The 13,043-nt window shown below is 37.4% G+C and overlaps 1 pseudogene; it reads left to right on the top strand.

Moving 5' to 3' along the window:
- Positions 1 to 4,545: 4,545 nt before the first annotated feature.
- On the top strand, positions 4,546 to 12,453 carry LOC121405977 (annotated as a pseudogene).
- The last annotated feature ends 590 nt before the right edge of the window (positions 12,454 to 13,043 follow it).

Raw genomic sequence — 13,043 nt, 5'->3', positions numbered from 1 at the left:
TATCGACTGAAATATGATCAAAGTAGGCATACATACTCAAACTCTGTCAGTCTTGATCCAATTTGCAATGAACTTGCCATTTTAATCAATAAGGCGAATGACAAATGATTATATGAAATATTTTTAAACTCTCCCTAGTCAAATATGATTATAATCTTATAAGCAGGGTCGTGACAAAAACATTTTTTAGAGCATTCTAAGTCAGGCTAAAAGAAAATGACAATTTTTATTGTGCTAACCCTGGCCTTTAAATGGGTCAAATTATTCATGTTTTTAAACAAAAACTGAATTTGATGTATATAGTGCTGAATATGCAATACGCATTTTGCAATACTTATTTATTTGTAATGATATGCATCTCAAACTGTGTACATATTTCTGTGGAGTGATGTCACTAGAACTATAACCCTGAGGGTGTTTCACAAAACTGCGCCTAAAGTCATGCATAACTTTACGAACAACTTAACAATATTGAAGAGGTAAAATAATGGTGTTCCAAAAGGTTCCCCCAGATGCAGAGCTTCCAAGTAGTACTGATTTTCTTAGTACTGAAAAGTGAGAAGGATACTGATAGTTTCATGTAAAATACTGATTTCTAAAGTTTCAGTTGTATGTGTGGTCCTATGGTATTTTTTTAAATACTCATTTCTGCACGGAAATCCTGATTTTCAGCTTCAAAAATACTGAAATGTTCCTTTTCAGGTTGGCAGCTCTGCAGATGACGATCAAAGTGTGCATGCCTTTCCTATACTGAAAATTGAATTATGTTTGCATACATGTCTTGAGTTATTAATGATGTGTGTAATTTAGATTAATTTAAACTTAATGAATATATTGATTTATAATGAATTTATGATAATTTATTTTGAATAATTATACAGCAACTGGAATGAATGATAAAATCTCATATCACCCTGGAGTGATGTTATCGAAGTCAGTCGTAAAGTTGTGCATGTCATTGAAAACAGTTTTGTGAAACGTTCTCCCGAATAGAATGTGAATTATTGTAATTAACTTGCTGTCAAAGCAAGCTGTGTTTGTATTCGACTCGTGAATTTCTTTGAACAAAAAAATATTATTAAAAACAAAGCAAGATATGCTTATTTCTTGGACATTATATTGTATATTTTGTTTTATTTAATATGGTCATGAAGTTTGGTATGACTGTATTAGCAAAAGCATAACTCGATACGACATCAGGTATTTCGCAGAGACAGAGGAGAAAGGGGATAGGGAAAGAGTGAGGGGAGGGGTTTGGAGAGAGCATGTCCCCCAGAAATTTTGAAAACTTACATTTTTTTACTGAAAATTTTCACAAACTTCACCAAAAGTATGCACGAAATCCTTTAAGTCACTTTACAAAAAGCACAAGCGTCCAGATGACAAGCTTCGCTCCCTCATTTTGATTTTTTTTTTCAAAAAAATTTACACGTCCTGCCCCCCCCCCCCATCAAATAAAAACAAAATCTGCGTACGGCCATGAGAGAAAGAGAGGGGAGAAGGAGAGAGGGTGGTACTGACTGATAGGAAAGGATATAGGTAGGCCTATATGTCATACTTGCCTAAAAGCAAGTTAAAGGGGAGAGGACATTGTCCCAGTGGTTTTCAATCTGGGAAAAGGATGAAGAAAAGAGAAGAAAAGTATGAAAAAGAAAGTCTAATCCACTCCATATCAAACTCCTCTTATTCAATCAGGAACAAAAATGACGTTACCTTCTAGAGGACGGGGCTTGATACACGCAGGACCCATAAAGTTCCACGACAGACAAGAATGAAAAAAGAAAAGAAAGAAAATGTATGGAAATGAATAGAACTATAATATTTTTCTGAATATTTATTATGTTGAATTCTGTCACCCCAAAAATACAATTGTATAGGTCAATTTTTTCGCTCACTCGCGACGTTTAAGAAGGTTTACACTCTTAGAAAAAAAAATTGAGAGGGTTCTATGCGTGTCCCGTATTTGGAAAAGTACATTGTTCTAGATTGCCTTTAACAACACTTTTGAACATTTTAGTTTCTTTATTAAGCCATTTTTTATACTTAGCACGAAAAGAACCTTTACGGAAATCCTATTTCTCGAGAAAAAACTGATGTAAGGTTTGATTCATCCAGGAAAAGTTAAATTACGATGGAAAAAATAAATCTATTCATCTGGACTTACTTTGATTGAAAGTAAGTCCAGATGAATAGATTTATTTTTTTTTCAATCAAAGTAAGTCCAGATGAATAGATTTATTTTTTCCATCGCTATTTCTCGAGAGTTACTCCAAATACGGAACAAAAAGTGTTCCAATCTGTCATTGCTTTTTCTAAAAGCGTATACCCTATGTTGCGTCCACTGTGTGTGAAGAGCATATCTATATTGTTTTGATGACACAAGAGGAAACAAACATTTTGATTTCCGATATTTCTCTTTTTAACAGGAAAACAAGATTGTCGCGTTAATGGGAATAAAACATGAACTTGATTTTCTCGAACCAACTCAAGGACTTGGCCTTTGTCATGTTTATAGAGAGAAAGGCGTGACCATGATGGTTTATGACGAATGGCCATTAACATCATCGAATGGTCAAGAACATTACCGGAACTTGACCATCAACCTGTTTAGTTTAGCCCACATCAAAGTATTGGCGCAGAACCAAAACCAAAATATTCCCATGACCTGAATGACGTCCCGAGTGACGTCACAAAGAAGCTCAAATACTTTCTCCTTCTCTGAAAGAGGAACTTTGTAATGTTTATGTGAGGTTTATCTCTGAGGAAAGCTAGCAGGGTTTATTTCCAGTCCGTCTAATGCAAATTCGTCCAATTGCCAACTCGTCTACTACCATTTGGTCTATCATCAGTTCTTCTACTCACCACATGGTCTACTTTCATTTATTCTAATGCAATTCCGTCTAATAATAAGTTCGTTCAATAGCCATTTAGTCCATGTACCATTTGGTCTAATTAGAATAAAGTGTTAATTGTGCAAAATGAATGAAAATAAAATGGGTATTAGACCAACTGGTTATTAGACAAAATGGTAATAGACGAAATGGTGATTAGACGAAGTGATGAGTTATTGGACCAACTGGTACTTGTGAGACGTAATGTTGATGGACGGAGTGGCATTAGACTAAATGATGGTAGACCATGTGGTGAGTGGACGAGTTGGCAGTGGACGAATTCGCAATTTGTCGCAAGCAGCCTCTCTCGGTAATATTTCCATTTTCCCTTTTTAAACAGATCCACTGAACTCATCTCATGTATTACCAAATCTGTGAAGGAGAGTCAGAAAACTTAAAATTGTTTATCTTTTAACCTTAAGCTCATTTCAAGAAGTGTTTTGTTGTTGTTGATGAAACAGAAAAAAAAAAAACGCCGCGAGTTAACTTAATTTGGTCGGAATCTCGACTGAAATAAATTTTCATGTAAAAACAAACAAGCAAACATGTGGTCATGTCATGTAATCACATCACCAGTACAACCGTTTTAGAACAGATGTAGGTCTAGGTACAGCAGGGGCGTATTGATGGGGGCCTTGGGGCGCCTTGGGGCGCCCCCCCCCCACAAAAAAGTCACTACCATGAAAAAAAGAGAAAAGGAAAGAAAATTAAAGGGAGAAGGGTGAAATATGATATTATTTTCAGATTTTTTTTTCATTCATTTCATTCGTTTATTTCCATTTTCAACAATTACAGTTTCTTCTGTACATGTTGACATATATAAATAACAAAACATATTTCATTTATTCCTGTACAGAAAATTATATTCAAGATTATTACAAATCAGGTTGAAAATGGAGGAGGCTGCTAAAAAGCGGAGCTTGTAGAGTCACAATCTATCACAAAATTTGATTTTTGTAACAAAAATCAATTTTTGGACCATTATGCCACTGCATCGGTCATAATAATGTACTCATGTAAAATGGAACGCTCACATATAACTTTGGGGGATTTGTCATCATTCTAAAAAGAAACACATTATTGATGAACATATTAATTAAAGTTTACAACTCCACTATTTAACAAACTAGATCACCCTGTTCGGATGGAACATTATTCTAATTACATTTTCATCGCTATTTGTGTTCTATAAACGATTGAATGAAATTATGTGAGCTCAGGGCACCCGCTTAAATCATACATTTACATAACAACTATGATGCCTCTTCATTGTTTTTCTTATCATGAAATAAAATACAAGCTCATAATATTTACATCATAAAAATTAGGGCCTGTAGATTTTAACAGTAAGTAGGGTATTAAAATATTTTTAGATAATAAATGTTGGGTTATCTCTTATCCATAGTATCCGTGTTCATGAATACATCATATTCAATTTCATAGTTATTTTCATACAGAAGTTGTAACAAAAAATATTGTTTTTAATGTATTAAAAAATACAACAGTCCCTCCATGGAGCAAATATATTGTACCCTATTTATCATAATGTTGCAGTCCGTCCGGATATTAACACGTACTGCGCAAGGTCAGATAACCTATTCCGCCTCTGATTGGTCAATTCCGAGCAAGATGACTCCATCTTTATAGCCGATTGTAGATTGAGGTGAACCTGTGCGCGGAGTATTTATGATCAAGCTATTATCTGCGAGCAAACGAGTTATTCTGTTTTCGGCACTGGAAGAAGACGGCCCGACTAATATACCTGGGCATATATCAACACTTTCATCATATTTTCAACTTAAATTGAGGAAATATTGGTGGTGATTCAGATAGTATACCAGAGCATATAGGTAAGTTATTAGAGATTGCCTTTTTCTGCGCACAATATCGGAGTAGCTTATTTTTCATGATGTAGGTACATTATTATCATTGATATTACAGCGATGATGACGTGTTTCATTATATTGCAGCTGATTAAGGTTTCAGTGTCAAGTAGATACTCTAAGATAAGCAAGTTAATACCAAACAAATGCCAGGTGTTACGATCTCGTAGACTCGTACACATCATTGGAGTCGAGGTTTGGAACTATATGAGGGAGATACACCTTGAGACTTGAAAGGATATAACTCAGTTTTGGTAAACGTGTTAGAGTGACTTTTTTTCTAAAAATCGTCCAAGCTTATTGATTAAAATCTAGATAGCACTTTGGTTAAATTTTCCCATTTTGAGGGGTCGGGCTCTGCTCATATAATATCACCACCAGATTCATACTCGTAGAAAAGGATTGGTGTGAAGAGGGCACCACCCGGGGCAACCTTTGCGAATTTTCCCCGTATATGATATCGTGCGTCGTAACGAAGTAAGCTTTAGATCTGGTTATATCTGGATTGATCTGGATGCGAACTCGGGACTCTGGAAAGCGGGGTGTTATGGGGGTGCTTGGACTTGGAGCATTCCCCGTGGAGTGAAAACTTTTTTTTTTTGGGGGGGGGGTTCTCGATATTTTCTTCAAATACACACTGTCCCGCCAGCGGGGCACAAACGTATCGGAGTTGCAGGTTCAATGTAAATAATATTTCTGATTGAATAGGAGCTTTATTCGAAATTTCGATCCAATCAAAATTTGCTAAATTTGAAAAGAATATTATTAGGCCTCGGTCTCATTATTATTTTTTAGTAGGTAGAAACTCGTAAAAGAATAATGATCTGATATGTCCTTAACACATAAGGGCTTTTTAATACGGATATTAATACCTCGACGGTTAGAGCCCAAATGTAAAGATATGACATTGGTATCAGTTGATATTTTCTCGCTCTATGCTTTTGCAGAAAAATGTCTAGCTTTCCAGCAATGTCCTCATTGAACTTTAATCGCAGACGGATGACGTCACAATTCGTTCCCGTCTCCGGCCATTGTGTATGTTCCTACTACACCCCCCACCTTCAAACCGAAAACATGGTTTTGTTTCGTTTATCATTAAAAAAAAACACTGTTTGTTCGAGTGGTCATGCACTTTGCCCTTCAAAAGTTCAGGACGCATCCGGGGTCCTTTCACACTAAGCTTTACAATCAACTACAAAATGTTTATGGCCAATCAAGGATCCCGTTTCGTGCGCTAACAGCACTATTATCCAATTAGAAGTGTTATTGAGATTATAATTGATATGAACTCTTTTTTGGTGTTACGGGACCCGGAACTTTTCACACTGGTATTAGTCACACGTTGGCTTTCAATTGAATCCTCAATTGGTCTTTTGATACATAAAATAAGGCTTACCACGTACTAAGTACATTATCGATTTTGAGTTCAAATATAGCTTTTCGGAGAAGGGGGGGGGGGCATTATTTTTATTGTAGGTTATATACATGTACATGTATTCGGAAATTTTAATTCACGATTTTGAACTATCTCGTATGTGGGTAGTTTTCGTAGAAGCACACTATCTAATGCTCTCTCTCTCTCTCTATCTCTATATATATATATCTGTCTGTGTATCTCTCTCTCACTCTCTATCTGTCTAGATATATACCTTTCTATATCTATCTATTGTATCTAATCTACCTGCCTACCTACCTATTTATCTATCTATCTATCTGTCTGTCTGTCTGTCTATCTGTCTATCTATCTATCTGTCTATCTATCTGTCTATCTATCTATCTACCTATCTATCTATCTATCTATCCTGTCCACATTTATCTATTCATTGGAGAGCAAGTGGGAGTGAGACGTGTCAATGTATACGATTGAAAGTAAAAACAACTATACAACGCTGTTTACTAGAACCTTACAGTAATTGTTTAAACAGTTTAAACAAGTGTTTAAATCTTAAGCAACTAATTTTAATTTTCAATATCTAATTTTCAATAAATTAAACATGATTGTTTAAACGGTTAAACAAATACTGTAAGGTTCATAGTAAACAGCGTTGTATAAAATCTTAAACAGCGTTTTTCCTTTGTATATTCAGAGTATCTTTGTTTTCTGTAGATAGCACCTTAAACTGTTAAAAGGGGACTATTGATAAATGTTGATAAAGGAGAATAACTAAATATTTATTGTAATATAAAAAATGTAATTTCTCGCTTTTCAGACCATGATGAATCGGTTCCTGGTCCTGCTTGTCGTGTTGTCTTTGGTCCTGGGCCTCGTCACTGCTAGGTCAGAACCAAGAAAGAACAAAGGAAAGAACAAAGAAGGCGGAAGAAGAGAAAGAAAAGGTATGTTGGGGCCCAGGTGGGAGGGAGGGGCAGTCGCCTAGCCGACCCCCTAACAATAATTTTTTTTCGCAAAGTATAATTCATTTTTATTGTCCATTCTTAAAAAGTGAATATCACACATGCAGTGTAGAATTGAGCAACCGAATAATATAGCCCATAGTCAGGTTTATTTTCATTTCGTCCTATGCCAGTTCGTCCAATGTCCAACTCGTCCACTATCCACATGGTCTAATTGCCATGCTGTCCACTCACCTTTTCGTCTAATAACCAGATGGTCCAATAGCCATATAGTCCATATACCATTTGGTCTAATTAGACTCAGTGTTAATTGGGCAAAATGAATGAAATTAAAACGAGGATTATACCAACTGGTTGTGAGACGAAGTGGTATTAGACGAACTGGTGATTAGACGGATTGATGATTGGACCAAATAGACGAAATGTTGATGGACACAATGGCATTATACTAAATTAATGTAGACCATGTGGTGAGTGGACGAGTTGGCAATTTACCGATATAGTCATTGGTAGAATTAATCACAAACAGTTGGAGAAATATATTTTGTAAATTGTTCAAGCAGCCTTGACTACACATTCATTTAGGCAAGAATATGCAAGTTTGGGTAAATGATGAGAAATGAAATGTGTTACTAAACTGAAATTCAACAAATTAATTGTGTATAGGCGTAATATTCTAGCAAGACAGGGAAAAGGACTGCCATTATCTTGTTAAAAAGTTACATTCTTTCATTTTAGAAACGGTTCTTATTCTTATTTTGTATTTTCCATTCCCTCTACCAATTCAAACGAAGGTAACAACGACGCCGCCGCCACCCAAGAGGATGGTTGGATCTGGAGTGAATGCGTGCCGAATACGGGGTCATGCGGCAAGGGACAGAAAATAGGTAACTGCACCGGAGAACTCTGCGAGGTCGCAACCAAGACAGTCGACTGTCGCGTCAGATGCGTAAAGGAAACGGATACTACCGAAACTGTGGTCGATGGAGACGGTGAAGAAGCGGTCAATGCGACCGCTGCTCCAGCTAAAGGCCGCGGTAAAGGGCGTCGACCGGGTAAGGACGGAAGGGGGAAAGGAAACAACAACGAAGGAACGGAAAATGGACGGAGACCGGAGAAGGGCGGAAGGGGGAAAGGAAATAAGACCGTAGGAACAGAAAATGGACGGAGACCAGAGAAACCATCACGAGGAAACCGTAAACCCAACAAGAATGATAAACCAGCTAAGAATAAAGGTGAGAATAGCTACCATGCATCTTTTTTTATTGTCGATGGCCTACTTTCTCAGGCGGTGACCCTACTTTATCCCATCTTCAAAACTGCATTTCCAAAAATCATCATGTCCAAGCTACATGGGGAAGTTTTGGATTGACACAGAGTCTCGAGATTCAAGCCCTGGTAACGTCTTTCGGATGGTGACGTTAAAGGTCGGTCCCATCAGACGTACATAATCATAACGGATTGATTCATGTCTGTTAAAACTGAATCACGCACACACACCCTAACACGCAACGTGTTATCAACAAAAACTCATATTTTTATTTTTTCTTAATTACTAGGCCTCGCTTACAAACAAACAATTGACTTTATCTCTTCTGTGATTGCAAACTTCTCCGCACTAGCATCAAGAAAGAGATAATCTGCTAATATGTACATGATTCCATTGATTTGTGTTCATGTTATTATCCACCTTGTCCCCCTTTTCTCCTAGAATGCAAATACTCCCGGCCGACATCCGATTTCGATATCATGCATACGTCAGAACGAAAGAACAAGGTCATCAAAGGAACACACCAACCCCAGATTGCCCGGAAGTAGTCGTTGAGTCTGTGCGATGTGATTTTAGAAAGGAAGACAGACATGAGAACCAAAATAAGGAGGCATAATGGTCTCACAAAGAGTTACGATTGATCCAGGGTCGGTCCAGGATTCCAGGGGGTGGCAAATTTTTCGGAGGAAAATTTTGACAAGCCATAAAAGTAAAAGGTTTTCGTCCATAAATTAAGGATATTTCATACCCGAAAAAAAATGACAAGCAGAAAAGAGAGAAAAGGGTCTTCAATTTCAAAAGAGGGGGCACACCTCGGTTTTCACGGTATTTTTACATTACAAATTTGTATTTTGATCTTTAAAAGGGGGCACGTGCCCCCCCCCCCCCTCTGGATCCGCCAGTGGATTGATCCGATCAACCTCAACTGTATGGAAGTCCATCATTGTCATAATTTTTTTTTCTGCAGGAAATTTACGCATTATCCTTTATAAACACACGAGAGCAAACTGAATTTTCAAGAAAAAATAACGTATGAATAGCATATCTAGAAAATAATTATTTTGAACAAACATGCACTTTAGATGTTGATGGTTGATGTTGCTGACTTTCCATAATTTCTATTGATCTGTTTTGATCGGATCAATCGCAATTCTTTGTAAGACGGGGCTCTGGGTCTAGGTCGGACCGTCACATCAAGCCGACTCCAGGCCTATCAAAAATGTTACGTGATTTCCTATACGTACTTTACCTTCCGATCGGGTTGATGTTCGTTTCGCCAGTGTGGCCGTGGCAACACACTGAGTGCGTGCGCAGCTACTATAGTATAGGGTTGGATGCAGAGACCAGTGACTCGAAATGTTACTTGAAGAAAAAAAACAATTACTTGGAAAAGTAAAGACAAGTTTAATTCTCCAGCAGCGTAGGAGAAATAAAAGACAGATGATAGTGATTAGGATGATGATGGCGGTGGTGGTGATGAAGATGGTGATGATGATGATGATTATTATTATGATTATGATGATGATATGATGATGATGGCGATGATGATGTATGATGATGATAGCGATGATAACGATGATGATGATGACAATTATATAGTTTTAGATGACGACGATAAAGATGAGAATGATTATGATGATGATGATAACGATTGTAAACCTGGAGATGATGACGATGGTGATGAGGATTGCCCTTTACGAGAATGGAAGAATGAACATCATTGTGGTGATGAAGATTTTGTTGATGAATATCATGACAATTTTTTTCAGGGGGGAAGAGAGTCATCGTCTCTTTCTCATTTTTTATTTCGTTTAAATTGTTACAATATCCTTCATAACGTATTCTTACAAACTTTCTAACCTTTGAACTTTGACCTTGTCAGATTGCAACTACACCATGGGTGAGTTTGGACCTTGTAACGAGACAACAAACCTCAGGACCAGATTAGACACCCTGACCGATCCCACCGAGGCATCGGATGAGTGTATTCTGGTGAGGACTGTGGAAGAAAAATGCCGTAGGTCAGGTAAAGAAATCGCTATTTAAAACGTAAATAATCATCATTATCATCACCATCATCATCGTTATCACTGTCATCATCATCTTCATCATCACCATCATTATCGTCGCCTTCATCTCCTACTTTACCATCGTCGTCACGTGACCGCCAACATCATATCATCATCATGATGATCACTGTCATCATCATCATCATTTATCATCATCGTCATCATGATCACTGTCATCATCATCATCATCTTGATCACTGTCATCATCATCATCATATCATCATCCATCATCATCATCATCACCACCACCATCATCATCATCAATCATCGTCATCATCTTCAGGTTTTCTTACAGGATTGTAATTTAAACTTACCAATGAAAACTTATCAACGAGGAGTTGCCTCTGGTTGAGGTTATGTTAAGGCTTTTTTAGGGGGGAATAATCGAGATTTGCATCAAGTGAGAAGCGTTCGTACGAAAATTTCAGTCGGAGAATTTAATCACTGGTTGTCCTTGGGAATTGTCACGTTAGCGCAATATGATGTGTAATGATGATGGTTATACATCGTGATTTTTCAATTCCTTTTGCTTTAAATGATTACAGAGGGTCGCGATAAGCCGGTGCGATGCAGATATAACTGGGATCAACCCCTAACCTGTGATGAATCCACCAATAAAATCAATATGACTGGCTCGCTTGTGAGCGTAGAGGGTGCCCCAGCTGACTGCGAAGCCACCAGGACACACGAAGTAAATTGCAAGAAAGCAAAGGGTACGTAATAAACATATTCAATGGATGATATAATCTTATTCTTTTCCTTATTGCCCAATACATGACCATCCTCATCTAATATCCCTTCTTCTTTTTGCTTTTTTGGGGGGTTGCTTTGCGATGACTTGTTCTTCATAATATTTATGTGTGATATTGTTACTTTTCTTCTTTCTCCTCTCCTTTCTTCATTAATCTTCTTCTTCTTGGATGTCGAGGTTTGGGCTTCTCAATTTCCGTTTAGAAAAAAAAATCCGACCTGAATCGCAGTGCTTCCTCGTTGGATGGCCCCCTCAAGAAACCTATATTGACCATGTTTTGGAATAATTATTCTCTATAATTATTTTATATACCGGGTTTGTTACGGCAAGTTTCTTGATTTTTTATTTATTTTTAATTTTTTTTTAGACGATGGGCTTGAAATGCCCCCACCCCTATGAAAACATGATATATAGTAAAAACAATTTATCATACAGTAAGTACCTTTCATAATTACTATTTTTTTCAACTTTTCTCCTCCTAACAGTGCCATGTAAGCTTGGTGAATGGGGTGAATTCTCTGATTGTATCGATGGAATGAAGACTCGAACCCGCAAACTTCAGAAAGGCCCCCACTTCTGTCATCGACTCCTCAGGGAGGTCGCTGCGTGCGAATGAAAAACGGATTCTAACCACCCTTTAAGTTCTTGAAAGTTATAAAATTCATGTTTTTAGTACTTGTGTATAGTTTATCCGTGGTGCTAGTTTCCGAAGGCCAAGTCTACCCCAAAGTATTTTGAATTAAATTGAGTTGAAATTGAATAACACTCAGAATTTCATTTAAAAACCAAATACTTTTATCCTTAAACATGTGTTAAGAGAAATATAATTCTTAGTTTCAAGAAACCATTATTTTGGCTACATTTGCATAATAATGTTGTACATAACGTCAAAGGGGCTCGGGACAGCGGGTCGCCTTGGCGGAGCAGTGGGTGTGGTCTTGATGGGATGGGCTGGGTTATGAGTGTAGTCAGGATCGAATGGGCGGAGTAGTGGGTGTGGTCACGATGTTATGGGCTGTGGGCCACTGAGCAATGGCAGGAGGAATTTTTGTTACTTCTTTCGAGGGTTTTAAGATAATTATACTCGATAGCAGAATTCGAATAGAAATTGTAATTCATTCGTCTAAATTATTATGCAAGTACAATTTATTGTGTGTGAAAAATGTAAAACGATTTGATTTTCGATGATGTAATGTTTTTGATCTCTGAATAAAAACTTTTGTGTTATTAATAATTCTGAATGTTACTCATGATTTAGTAATCTTTCATCATCGAGAATGACTATTTTTCAAGTGTTGTTGGACAGTATATTTGCAGTTAAAACTTTAAGCAACATATTTTTAAATTATATTGAAGTATATACTAAATAATAATATTTACAGAAATTCTTCTGATTAAAAGGCTCGTGTCATGACATCGGGTCATCGCGTCCGGTCGGATCCAGTTTACCCGAACATCCGAGAAACCGGCCCCCAAAATTCCGGATAGGTCAGGTCCAATTTAACCGATATTTTGTGGAAATTTAATAAGCCAATATTATCAGGGTCGGGTAAACTGCATGGACCCCAAACTTCCGGAAAGGTCGGGTCCAATTTACCCGTTATTTTTGTGGGAATTCAATAAGCAAAATATTATAAGGGTCGGGTAACTGACTGTACGTTTGGGGAAATTAGGGGGCCTTTTTCTCGAATGATCAGCTTACGCGATTGTCCGCAACCGGACGCAATAACCGATGTAATTGCACAAGCCGAGAATAGCACACTGTAAAAACTGTGGTGTTAAAACTGACACCAATTGGTGTTAATAGAGGACCACACCCTGAGG

The sequence above is a fragment of the Lytechinus variegatus genome, chromosome 19 (genome assembly GCF_018143015.1).
Source record: "Lytechinus variegatus isolate NC3 chromosome 19, Lvar_3.0, whole genome shotgun sequence".
In the NCBI taxonomy this organism is placed as follows: Eukaryota; Metazoa; Echinodermata; class Echinoidea; order Temnopleuroida; family Toxopneustidae; genus Lytechinus; species Lytechinus variegatus.
This window is presented reverse-complemented; position numbering and strand designations above follow the sequence as displayed.